At 37.8% G+C, this 13,496-nt stretch overlaps 1 protein-coding gene across 3 annotated transcripts in view; it reads left to right on the top strand.

Annotated features, from left to right (window-relative positions):
• The first annotated feature begins 7,509 nt into the window (after positions 1-7,509).
• The window catches only part of KMT2E (lysine methyltransferase 2E), a 79,121-nt gene continuing 73,134 nt past the window's right edge, over positions 7,510-13,496 (top strand). For all 3 annotated transcript variants that reach the window (XM_011372529.2, XM_011372528.2, XM_011372530.2), the window contains exon 1: positions 7,510-7,852. The gene's annotated coding sequence lies outside the window, so the exon portion shown is untranslated. The remainder of the gene's footprint in view (positions 7,853-13,496) is intronic.

Below are 13,496 nucleotides of genomic sequence, written 5' to 3'. Positions count from 1 at the left end.
AGAGGCTGAGTTTATGGAAAAAAGGAGCCAGTTAACTTTTTAGACACTTATAAACTCTAAAGCTGGCATAAATGAACCCTTGACTTCCGAATATATTGGTAGAATCTCTCTTCTCTCAATCATTTCATTTTCTAAAAGATTATTCAATTATTCATTTGATGTATCCTCTTATCCTTTTTACTCCCATTTGCCCTTTAACTGGCCATTAAGTCAGAGCATGGGAATAGAGAGTAGCCCAGAATGCCTTACACAGATGTGGTTAGACAAGTTTTATTTAGGACAAGGAAGAGATGCCTAGAATACCATACTATTGTTATACGAACTTGAAAAAAGTGAGTTATTTTCACTGCCTTTTCAGGTTTATACTATTGTACAAAATGAGAAAAAAAAAAGGCATTTCTTGCTTATCCAAAATAAGCTTTCTTCAGGAATAAGCTATCACCTTAGCATAGCCTTCCTTAAGAATTTAAATAATAGGGATTAGCCTAAATTGGAGAAATAGATTCTCTCTTTACCTAAAACCATTAAGGTTTATCAGAAAGACATTAGGAACCAGGCATTGGGCATAATGTGAGGTAAGTTATGTGATGGAGAGCTGTAAATAGGCTGCAGAGTTAAATGTGTTTTTATAAATTCCTACTAGGAGTTTAGTCGCTAAATTCTGACCTTGCTGTAGTAAGGATTCAAGTACTTAACAAATTAGTAGCAATTTACCCAAATTAATAGTTTGATATATTTTGCTAATCTCATGTGCTCACCGAACATTCGTGCTACTTTGTCCCTTAAGAATCAAGTCATTGGTGGTGGAAGCAACCTGGTTTGAGAGGGTTAAACAAGTACATGGTTTTAAAAATTTTTGGAATCGATTTATACTACTTTACTAAAAGAGAAAATCTTCCTTAGGTGAAGAATAACTGAAACCTCAGTTTTAAAAATGAACTAAAATCCTAAAACAGAAAACTTGGCTCAAAAAATTTCCATTCCTTAGAACATCATTTATATTTTTAGAAAAGCACTTAAACATGCTACCTATAATTTTTGTGAATTACAGAATAATTTTGTAAGATATTTCTTAGGATAGCTATGAATAAAATAATTATTCTTACTATGGCTAACCAGACTATGTACCAGCATATAATTTAGCTATCTAAAAAAATAAATGGCAACAGTTCCTTTTCCTAGGTTTAAAATATGGACATGTCAGCAGCTTTCTTGCTAGATATGTCTACTAGAATGGAATCTACTCAGCTTTGATTTCCTCTTTGAAGACTACCAAATCTCAATTATTTTTCTTGAAAGTGAGTTCTTTATTCCCTCCAGGCAAAAAGCATGGATGTTTCTGCAATGTCTTCTATAACCTCCTTTATTCTATTATTCCCACTCTTTCATTCAGGCTCTTCTTATTCCATCTACATTAAAGGCTCTAAGAGCCAGTCTCTTCCCCTCAGTTGAAAGTAGGTAAGATTCTAAACAAATCCTAACATTTCATTGTCCTGTGTCTCAACTTAGAACTAAGTCTTCATTCAGACAGCATAAGTAGGGCAAGGAATATGAACTTTGGCGCAGTCAGAGAGAAAGGTGTTGAAAGCACTGCTCTGCCACCTTGGGTTAGATTATCATTTAACTGAGATAAAGTACACACAATAGTATCAAACATGTTTCTGGGCACAAAGAGCACTCCTCTTAGTAATTCTCCTCCACTCTCAGTAAACTAGTATTAATGACATGGTGTGGCATACCTTGCTAATTAAAAAATCAAAGACAAAAACTTCTTATTCCTCAGTCCTTAATTCCAACTGCTATACCCTCACTTATTAACCAGTGATCTTTCCTTTCTTTGATGTCAACTGTCAGCAACACACCAAGCTATATATAAAGAAATGGATGTGCCATTAAAATTGAGCCAAGTTTTAAAAAGGTAGAATAAAGGCTGGGAGAAATTAGTAAGGAAACATTTAGATATATATAAATGGTTAAAAGGTTCTATTATTTAGTAGTTTATCTTGTTAAGCTACCTGAACATTTAAGGGCTAGCAATTATGTTTTGTGTGCCTGAAACATGGTAGGAATACAAATGATTGAAATTAGAGCTGGAGTCTCAATCAGTCCCAGGAACAAAGCAACCAGAGGGAGAAAAACCAGAATATAAATTTGAGACACAAATATTAATATACTTTGGAAGGACACTTTTAAAATAAATACTTTTGAGGATAAGAAATATTAAAGTAATATCTCTAAGGAATAAATTTCTATATAATTTAACTCGACTTAAGCCCAGTTATATGAAACATCATTTACCCTAGGTTGATAACAAATTTATTTTGGACCAGTGCCATACACAAAATATTGTTCATTGAAGGTATATTCTATACCTCAAAGATAAGGCTGTCACTGTTTTGTGGTATGCTTAAAACAAAGGAGCAAACATAAAACAACCCTACACCCAATTTTCTTTTATTAAAAATAGAAATGCAAGATAAACTCTGCATACTTCAGTGCTTATGTCAAACATAAGTACTGAAGAAAAAAAGACCATATAATACTTTAACACAACCATAAGCTCTAAGTAGTCAATAAACCAGGTACATTTAGAAATTTTGTTCTGTTTAAGCTACTACTTACTTCTCCAAGCAAATGAAGGACTGCCAATAGGTTTTACCGTTCTTCACTGGCTGTTTTTACAGTCAACACTCAAGTTTACTGAATATTAAAGGGCCCTTTATACTAAATCTGCTGTTAAATCACACCAGAGAACGGTGGGCTCTATGAGCTTTTGCTACCTTCCTATCTGCTTCATCTAGGAGAAAGCAGATTACTATTTTCTCCAGTTTCCAGATGAAATTTCAAACGAACTAATCATAAACAGTTAATAAGGAGTATGCTACAGGCCTTAGAGCAGGTAACTTTGAAAATGTTCTTTTGGATACTTAAGAATAAATATATTACTCCTCTCTTAAAATAATTCCAGTTGACTCAAAGTATCCACAACCTCTAAAAGTTTTTTTGACTATTTGCAAATATGCATTTTAAACTGTCTTAACATAAGTAATACAGTGCCCAGGAAGAGACAGCATTTACCTCATTTTTCAGGAAGTTAAATTAATGAGGCTGTGTACATTAACCTTAACATTTTAAGGTATATTTAATGATTTTAGTTCATATAATTCTCAGATATAAATCTTCTCATTCTACACTTAAGAGGACACTAAAGTCAGGGGTTAGGGTGGGGCAGAGGAAAATTCACATAAAAACAAAATCCAGTCAAAGTCACATGTAATTCAGAATATTTCCTTACTTTGAACTTTACTCCAAAAAGCTTTAAGTGCAGACAAAACAGTGACCATCAATATTTATAACACTCATCTTTGACTCATAAGTGTCTTATTGCAGAGCTTCATTTTACAGTCTTTGTAAGCCCTATTACTGGAATGCCAATCTCACAACACATAAAATGCACACAGCTACTAGAGGCTGGCACACTGACACGACAGTAAGAAAAGCGACAAAAACTAAATTCGAGGGCACAATAAATCGGGCCCTCCAGTATCAAAGCAGTACCTACACCTTGACACACCCCAAATACATCAAGGAATTATAAACCCAAATAATCACTGGTTTTATATATTGTTGACGTTTGTAGGTCCTCTAAATGAGAAATATGTATGTTGACTAATACTAAGGCTAGTTTTTTTCCATCTTTTTGAGGGCAGAACTATCTGTCCCACTGGGCTGGCCCCATTTCCCCATCTATAAGAGGAAACTTAAGTCCCTGAACATCTCTAGCCTTTCATCTCATCTCCAAACTTTAGTGGTGAAAAGTTTTCTGTAAAAGTTAATGTTTTATAGTTTGGACTATAGGGTCTATCAGTAAAGTGTTACTAAATCTCTAAAGAAACGTGAACATCTGAATGCCAACAAAGTGTCAAGCACTGGGCTAGGTCACCAAAGTAAAGAATGGCTCATTTTACTTGAGAGTAGAGATTTGAAACAGTTTAAGAAGCAAAGGCTCAAGTTGTGTTATCTAGGAGTGAGTGTGAAGAGGCACTTCAGGTAGTGTGGACAAAGGTACAAAGGTATGAAATAACACAGCACTTTGAAATGGTATGTATTTTAGCCCCTCAGGGGATGTCTGCTACATGAACCTAGTTAGATTTGAACAGAAACAGGAAACGAAGGTTGGGATATGATTTACTCAAATAATGAAATGTAGGATAAGTGAAATAATTTTTTTGAGGAAATGGATGAAGAAAGAAATCAAGTACTAAGCTTAGTATTTTTATGAGCACAGGAAACCAGTAGACCCTGTAAACCTTAACTTTGTATCTGCAGCTCTGAGATGGAAATTTGGGCTTTATCAGACAATAGGGACAAATCAAAATGCCCAGAGAACACACAACCCAAGAAGGTAGTCAGAGAAAGGAAATAATGGCAAATAGTATTTAAAATTCCACAGGAACGTAAAGAGAATTACAGCTTAACAGATATGTGGATTTGGCAAATAGAAACAATGAGAACACATGCTTACAAACCGAAAGTATCAATTTGCTTCCATTAGCTTGAAAAATTGCCTCTTTTCCTTAGCTTCAAGCACAGTAAAGCTAGGAACATTATAAAAATCACCTTAAAATTTATTGACTTCATATTTAGTCCCTCTTTTCTAAGCTGGAATAAAAGTTACTGTGAGAGTAAAGGAGACACAACTTACTTCATGACAAATAGATCTTTGAAGTTATTCAAGAGTTCTTATAAGCAAAATGCTTATTTCATATTGAGTGAACAAAAACAAAAAAAGCTTAAACTTTAAAATCTTTGTACTCCTTAATATTTACAGCTTAATTACTGACTTTTCAAGTTCATTCACATTTAGTTACTTCACTGAAAAGGAAGCCACAAAAGCTAGTAAAGATTTACGTATACACAAATTAATTAAAAACCTTAATTGTTTTCAAACTACCAAATCTACAACTAAGACTAAAGGAAACAGCGCAACACTAACCCCAGGTTAAACTTATCTTTTCAGATCCAGCAAACATTTCCTCCTAGCATCAAATAGAGGTGGTTCTGTCAAAAATCCAGCCAGGTTTCAGATGCAAATGTCATTGCTGAATAACTCCCTATTCTCACTTGACACTATGCAAGATGTCTACTGAATCTTCACTACTACTATAGTTGATGGCTACTATACTAGTTTGACCAAGTGGGAATAAACAAAAACAAAATTAGTCTTCCCTAGACTGCAAATTTAGACTTTAAGAACTTTTGAACTGTTGGAAATTTTCACATAGCAAGGTTTCAAAAACTAAATCTAAAGCTCACACTTCTACAAAAGTGATTTATAGTAGCCTTTAATATTTCATAACAGTGCAGGAATCTTAACATTTATCAAGTGATTATAAAATCATCTTTTATTTTTAAAAACCACAATAAGGGGGGGGGAAGACAACATAAAACTAAAAGTATTGAAAATGGCCTTAAAAACAGATAAGCTAGTTTTTATTCTGTATTACTAATCATGCCTAAATTTAAAGAGAAAAGCAAATCCCCGGATAAGATTACACATTCTTGTAGGATATACAGATAAGAGGATAGGGGAAGAAAATGAGAAGGTACAGAAAGTTTGAAAATGGCTCTCAAAATTCAGATGGTGTATATTCCTTGCTCTCTTGCAACTTTTTGGAAACAAAGTGTTCCTGGGTGTTATTTACACCTGATTCCAAATTTAGAAAATATATTTTATTCAGATCAGAGAAACTTTACGTTTTCTCAGAAAATAACTGATATTACTTGACGTTGTGGCCCAGGAGCTAGTCTCTCCTTTTAACTCAGTTCAGTGGCTGAGGACTCGATTCCGATTTCCACATTAGGGACCTGCCACATTACGTAAGTATACTTTACAAGGAGAAAGGCAGATAAGAAAACAGGCCACCAAACCTTCTCCACTAACAGCCTTCACACACCAGAAGGAGTGTCCCTCTGGGGGCTTTCCCCCTGGAGCCGCAGCTGTTAAGCCGTATGGGGGAGGAAGCGCGCTCTCAGTCATCTCTTCCTCTTCAGGCCGCCAACGCCGACCGCACCAGTCTCCCCCGCCCCAGCCTGGGTCTGAGCCAAACCCCACAGGAATGCAGCCGGGTCACATGCGCTGCGGCGGCGGTGGACGTGCCTCTCCCCCCGCACCCCACAGAGACCCAGCGCCATCTTGCCCTGACGCAGTTACAAAAGTCACGGGAGAAATTGTGTCTCCTCATCCGCGCCAGCGCCCCAAAGTTCCGCAGAGGCCGAGCGAGGGCCCTCACCTCGCGCAGGGACAGGAGAAAATGTCAGGGAAGAGGCTTGAGATTCCCTTCGTCGCTGCTTGGGTTCCATACCGGCCGCAGGAGCGACGATCACCATCGTCACTTCTCCCTCTCTGCCTTTCCAACAGCCTCTCCCGAAGGCACTGGCCCCACCCGCTGCTGCAGCATGAGGTCATCGCTAGCCAATCACAATGGGCCCGACAGAAGACATCAAGCACTGATTGGCTGCATACACCGCCTCTGCCTCTCCCCATTCCGCTTACCAAGCGCTCCGGGTCGCTGTGGGGCAAGAAGACGGAAACCGCCATTTCGGGGAAAGACCCCGGAAACAAGAGCCGGAATCACCATGCCATTTTAGTGGGGACACCCTCATTTTATTCTTTGGCTTCCCCCTTTCTTCTTCGAAATAACCGTCTCTGTCCCTCCCCCGTTGAGTCACCGCCACATAAAGGAACTCCTGCTCCCCTCCCCGCAAATTGTCCCGCCGGCGGGGAAATCCTTCCCCGGGGCCAAGAGAAGTAGGAGGCAGCGACGGCAACTGCACCGACAGCAACGGCAGCTTTTTACCCCGATACACGGTGGCAGGGAGGCGGCGCAGACGGTGGCTGTACTTTTCCTGCTGTTTCTCCCCCCGACCTCTTCCGTTTCTCGCTCCTCCATCGAGACGGCGCTGGACTCGCCAGCTCGGCTTTTATCTGGTGCTCGGAGCCTGCGCACTGGAGCCTCCTCAGCCCCTAGTGGGCGTCGATTTACACCCTAACCAAGTTCACCCAGCGCTAGAGGCCAGACTAGGGAGGGGGTGGGGTAGACCGAGACTGAAGTGGTTTGAGGAGTTAAGTGCACCGCTTTAGGAAGGCGATGGGATAGGGGGTCGTTCCCAAAGCCTACTACAATCATCCTTCCACACAGTAGTGGCGTACCCAAGCTCACCGATATCCAGACTTGAGGGCTACTCAGGGGAGAGGGGTAAAGAACCAATCCCACCAAATACTGAAACTTCCCCAAACCTTCGGTGAATTGTTGAATGAATCTGTTGTGAAAAGAACGGAGATTCTGTCCACCTCTCCGCCTCCAGGTGGCTATCTTCGAACCTCTGGAGAGGCAACGGCGGGCGGCAGCCCACAAGCAAAATGGCGGCGGGCGGCTTCGTCCCCTCCCCCCTCTGCCCCTGCGGAGCGGGACGGGCGGGCCCCGTGCACTTGCCGCCGCGGCCGCCGCCGCCGTCGCCGCCATTTTCCCAGAGCGAGAGGCAGTGACACTGAGCGGGCGCAGGGGGCCCAGTCGGAGACCAAACCTGAGTTCGGGAGCGGCAACAGAGGGGCCATAGACACGCTGAGAAGCCTCGCAATCGCCTCTGCGTTCCTGTTGACTATCTGGGTACCCCCTCCCCTACTCCTCGGTTGCTGGTGAAGAGGCTGCGCGCTGCTGTTTGGGGAGGGGGTGTGTGGAGCCGTGTCCTGTGTCCGCAGTGACTGCTCTCTGATCGTGGAGGTGTGGAGAGACTCCTTGGGGGTCGAGCAAATAACGGGGTTCGGGTGTCTGGTGTGTGAACATCACAGGTCAGTGCCTGTCGTCTCCTTGGGGGTTCATGGAGTTTGCGGGGTGGAAGGACGTGTGTTTCAAGGGGGAGGGGGGCTTCTTATCTTTATCCTTCGTGGGGGACTCGACATTGACTCAGGTGTCTTGGCTCGGGAAAGATGATACTCGTTTGAATCGAATTTATCCTTTCTCTTACCTGTCCCTAGAAAGGGAGCATTATGGCGGGTTTTAGGGTTGGGGAAGGGGAAACTGGCAGTTAAACCCCCTTGAGAGTGGGAGTTAGGGAGGGGGCGCACTCCTCTTTGGCAGCAGGTTAAGGCCGCTTGGGTGAGGAGGGAGGCTTGTGACTGTTAGTAGGGTTTGTGTCGAAGTGGTCCCAGGAGCTGCCAGCCCTCCCTTACCCTCCACCGCATCTTGTTCAGGTGCTGAAAAACCGTGTAGGCCTCATTTTCTTCTTCCATTTCTTAACTGGCAGCCTCTGGTATAATTTTCTCGTCAATACGAAGGGATTTAAGAGAACGCCCTGGGTCTCTATCTCCCTTTGTGGAAGAACGAGACAGCTCCTCATCCTCTCCGGGAGAAGGTAAACCCGCCCCTGAGGTGGTCACCTCAGTACCCGGCCTTCTCAGTCTCCTCCCCCACTCCTCTTGCATTATCGTCGTCCTTTACTGTGCAGGAGGCTTAAAATCCACAATATGGCACATTTCAGAAAAGCTTATTTTGACCAAGGGTTTGGCACGGACATTGTGGCAGCAGACACAGAATAGAAACAAACGGTTCACTGTGCTAAACGGGGGCGGGGGAGAGAAAAAACAATCTAGAGTGCTCTCTTCCACTGGCCTTAGTTCCATAGAGATCCGTTCTTTTTAGACATTGTCTTAAGAATGATACAATTTAAAGTCAAAGAAATCGCTAGAGTTAGCTTTAGAGTAAACCCTGTTTTTCCTGTTTGCTCCCTTTTTAGAGATGTGAATAACGTAAGGTGTTTAGAGTTCTAGAGACCTTGGAGAGAATTAAGTGAGGTGCATTCAACTCTAGGCAGGAGACATCGGTACAGAATTGGAAAATAGTTCATTTTTTTAGTTTAATGTTCTAGATGGGGAGTAAAAAGTGAAATTTCCCTCTTTTGTCCTTTACAGATTCTAAAAATGGCGGCCCCAGGCTGATGTTGTGGTAATCTAATCAGCTCGGGTCCTCCACACCCCATGCAGTGCGTTTGTCTGCAGCATATTACAAGCTTATTATGTTTACATGAAAAGACTGGGCTTTTTTCTTCCCAACACCGTTTACAAAAATGTGTTGATTTTACTGAAAATTGCAATGCTGTTATTTTTGTTGATTAATTTTATTGGTTTTTCCTGAGAGGCAAATAAAATGACACCACTTTTGAAAAAAATTGAAACACTCAAGTAGCCTTAGAAATTTCAATAGTGAGGTTAGGTGCTCTTAAATATGTCCCAAAATTATTTGGGGACAAATAATAGTTTTTGTACGGTTTAATCGAAGCATACTTTATACAATATGTCAGAGTAAATTTAAATGTTTAGTAAGTGTGTAAGTCCAACCTGTTTTATATGACTAGACATTTTAGAGTGAAATGTTTCCTATCCAACACTTGATTGATTTTGTGAATTTTGGTTTTTGTTCTCTGTCAGATTAATTTTTAGGGAGCTGTACAAACAAGCCTAAACCTGTTACTTCACTGGGTGTGGAGATGTTTGTTCTTCTCATTATTAAATTTTGCGTCCACTTTCCCCATATATTTAAGCATTCCTTAAAAATTTTCTAATTGTCTATTTGGTAAAGTGAAGCTCCATGCTTTGCTGCCTTTTAACATTGTCTTATGGCATACTTTCATAATTATGTCAGTAAAAAAGTAAGGCTTTAGTTCTTGATTCCCTAACCCCCCAAACAAGCCCATTTACCACTATGGGATGTGGAATTTAGTCACGTTCAGTAGACTTTAAATAAAAGCCATACCATAATAAGGTCTTGAATCCACTTTGTGCTAATTTCAGAATTTTGTAGATTGAGGCAGAAAATTAAATGTTGTAATTTAACTATTTTAAAAAGTGGATGAGTGGTTAGAATTTATCTCTGTAGTGGGAAATCGATTTTTTTTTTTTTTTTGGCCTAACCTAAGCAATGAGATATGAGTGGGCCATTAATAGTATTTAATGACCATTTTGATTGTGAATCAACTGAAAGATGAGTGCCTTTCAATCCAGTAGTACTTTAAAAGGTTGGAAAGTATACACCCTTTCATGATTCTCTTATTCCATTGTAAATACTTCAGAGCAGAATTTACAATGGAATAAGAGAATCATATAGTTCATATATGAACTAGATTGATGTTAAGTTTCTATTATTTTGTTATGTTGTATAAAACTAGTAAGACTGAAGTTTCTGTTCTACAAAAGAATTGTAGAAATAAGTGGCATAGAGAGTTTCATCATGGAAGACTGAGCACACAACCTTACTTGGAATCTCCAAAATATTTTATTATAAAATGAAATATTAGTGGATAGTGGGAGAATTTGTGTCAGGATTTTGGGGTCAATACTCATTTGTAAAATGCTGAGTGATCATGTAAGTCCAGATCTTTTAACTGCTTTGTAAAGATTGTGCATTTATTTTAAAGATTAAGTAGTTAAGAACTGTGGTTCAGAGGGTTGTTACTTTAAACTTAGTATCTAATGTAGGGAAGTTTGGTTTATGTAGTCACAGGAGAGGACACTGTCTATACCAATGTTTTTCTTGTTAGTTACCTTTGTCAGTTCTAGACACATAAAGCTTTTGGACTTATTTGGCTTCAAACAAATGTTATCAAGTTAGAAATTATAAGAAAAGCTGCCTACATTCTACTAGTTTTCTTTGTACTGGCCTCTTCATTGCTTTGGGTTTTGTTTGTTTTGATATGTTTTGGTTCCTATAAAACGAGATTACCTTTTTTTTTTTTAGTATATTGCACTTTATTTTAAATGGTTATCTTATAAATAACATGGCTATAAATGTTTAGTTTTTATTACTGTACATGCCAATTGGCCATCTGTGTTTTAAGTTAGGATTGTCCGGGCAAATTTATTAAAAGGTTAGGCATAATTTTTGTTTCCAGAGGGTTTTGAAACATTTGGTCCCTTGGTGGAAGAAAACTAGTCAAATGGTCTTTGTTAGGATAGCTGAGTTTGAGGGATTAGTAATTTATCTTGTTTAAGTGGATTTGTAGAAAATCATAATGTAATTGGAGAGCAAATTATATTTTTAGGGACTGCATTTTGATCATACTACTCTTTTGTTGTCAGTGTAAGTTACAGGATCCCTTTGATCTCAGTTTAAATTTAAAACCTTTTACAGGGCTTCTCCATTTCCCTTCAGCTCTTTAAGTCTCTTATAACTCTCCTGCAATTTTGGATTGTCTGTCTTCCTCACAGCTTCCAGCCAGAGAATTTTACCATATATATCACAGTAAGTTATAAGATTTGGATCTAAAAATGAGGAAGTGAGGAGAAAAGCCAATTAATATGTTAAGACAGTCTTCTCCACAATACATACTTAGTGATCTTAGTGAAATTATAACTTCTTAAGTTGATTTCTTATTTCTAGGAATAATGTACCTATTTTCATGCATCAAACTCTTAAACCTATAGGTTAGGATTTACACAATAACACTTTTAAAAGTAAATCCTAAATCCTAAATTCTAACAGCTCTGCTTTTCTGGAAGTTACTACTGGGACTTAAATGCGTACTACCAGTGTGTTTAAAATGTATAAAACCAATAGAACCAGGAAGAGCTATCAAAACTACTTAAGAAATAGTAGTATGGAATTTTCTTAAAAGTTGCTACATTTATTTTTTAAATGTTTTAATAATGTATAATAGCTTTTATCTTCAAAAGATTTATTCTTAGCAGATGGTAGGTGCTAAATTAATTGTTGAATTTAAGTGAGCACATTTATATATCAAATATTCATGGTATTTATTTATTCTAACAAGACATTCATGTTTCATGTCTTGTTAGAATAAATATATAAATACTTATATTCAGTAAGACTAATGTTGACTATAGAATTACTTTTACTTTATGGTAAAATTATTTTTTGTGTAGACTGGCAAACTCAAAAGGATATTATTTGAGATATTGCTGTATAAATAAAATGTTAGCTAGCTTTTAGTCTGGGTGTAAAACTAGAGTGGCTCATTGTCTCCTTTTTACTGTCTTTGTAATGTACACATGTTGGGAGTAGCCTCATTTTTTTCTTAATGTTGGAAGGATAATATTTTTGTATTACCTAAAAATTTATTTGATATGGAAGAGCAATATCGGTGGTTGAAAATTGTTTTTAGTGCACTAAATGTGAAGTAGACAATGTTTAATTGTAAAAACTTTGCTATTATAATTAAATGAGTATTGTACAAAGAGGTAGGAATTAACCAAAGAAATTTTTTTTATTGTGAACACTTTAAGTGGTATGTTAAAAATCAACTGGTGGTGACCCAGTCTAAGTTAATTTATTTGTATGTTTAAGAGTATGAGAAGTTTTTATTAATCATTGGTAACTAATATGCATTTTATTTTTAGGTAGTTTAGGGAAGCCATTTTTGTATTTTAGGTGAATCTTACAGCTTTATCGAAAATCTAATTTGGTTATTTACCTAAACTATTTAAGCTGTTTAACCTGTTGCATTTAAAATGTTCCACATCACAATCACAGAATTCTTTTTTGATGTGCTGTACTAGGATGCCATCAAAACATACATTATGCCTTTTAATGAGTAATTTTATAATATAATTAATGAGTAAAAAATTATTTGCCCATCTTTAATTAATTTTTTTTTTTTTTTTTGCATTTTAAAACTCTTAAATGTGAAATCTGGGTTTAAGAAAGGAGCTGTACACAGGTCAACATGAGAAACAAATGATTGTGCAGTTTTTTTAATTCTAGTTATGTAACTGAAGAAGAGAGATAATTTTCTAGCAACTCTTATATGATTGCTCAATTTAGAGTTAAAGTAATAAACATTCTTGGTCCTGAAGTTTGTTGTTGAGAAAGATAATATTGAGTAATCACACCTGTGTTACAGCCAATATGGTTGCAGCATTTAAGGTCTGAGCCTGTGGCAGAAAGCAAATTAATGTAACAGTGGGATTAAGTTAGTTTCGGTTTGTGGGATTTATAAGATAATTTTAAAGTTCAAGTTCACATGGTTATGTTATCTAATATTTTATCTGAAACAGAACAATTTTTAATTTTTTAATCTGTTGAGTTTTGTTTTCGAAGAATATTTAAAACATTTTTATTTAAAGACAGTTTACTCTGATTCCTATGTTTTTCACTGTTTAGTCTAAACAGGTAAAGCCTAGTGTCAATGGTTTTTACCAAAAAGTGAGGAATATGGTGAAAAGAATCGAACATTATTGCTTGGCATATTGTCAGGAAAAGAGATTTTTTTCCCCCAGAAGTTTATATATCAGACTATATGTGATAAAATCTAATATTTTTTATTTCACAGACTAATAATGGAATTTGATAGTTTCTGTTTTTGAGTTTACAGAGAGACCTCTTGAATTCCTCTTAATGGTGCTTTATATGTTTAAAAAAAGACAAGGTTCAGGAGTTTGAAAACTTGTTTCCTCTTTAAAGATGTGGCAAAAGATGGGAAGA

This window comes from Pteropus vampyrus, unplaced genomic scaffold (assembly GCF_000151845.1).
Source record: "Pteropus vampyrus isolate Shadow unplaced genomic scaffold, Pvam_2.0 Scaffold208, whole genome shotgun sequence".
Classification (NCBI taxonomy): Eukaryota; Metazoa; Chordata; class Mammalia; order Chiroptera; family Pteropodidae; genus Pteropus; species Pteropus vampyrus.
The sequence above is the reverse complement of the archived record's forward strand: the minus strand, read 5'-3'. Positions and strand labels throughout refer to the sequence as shown.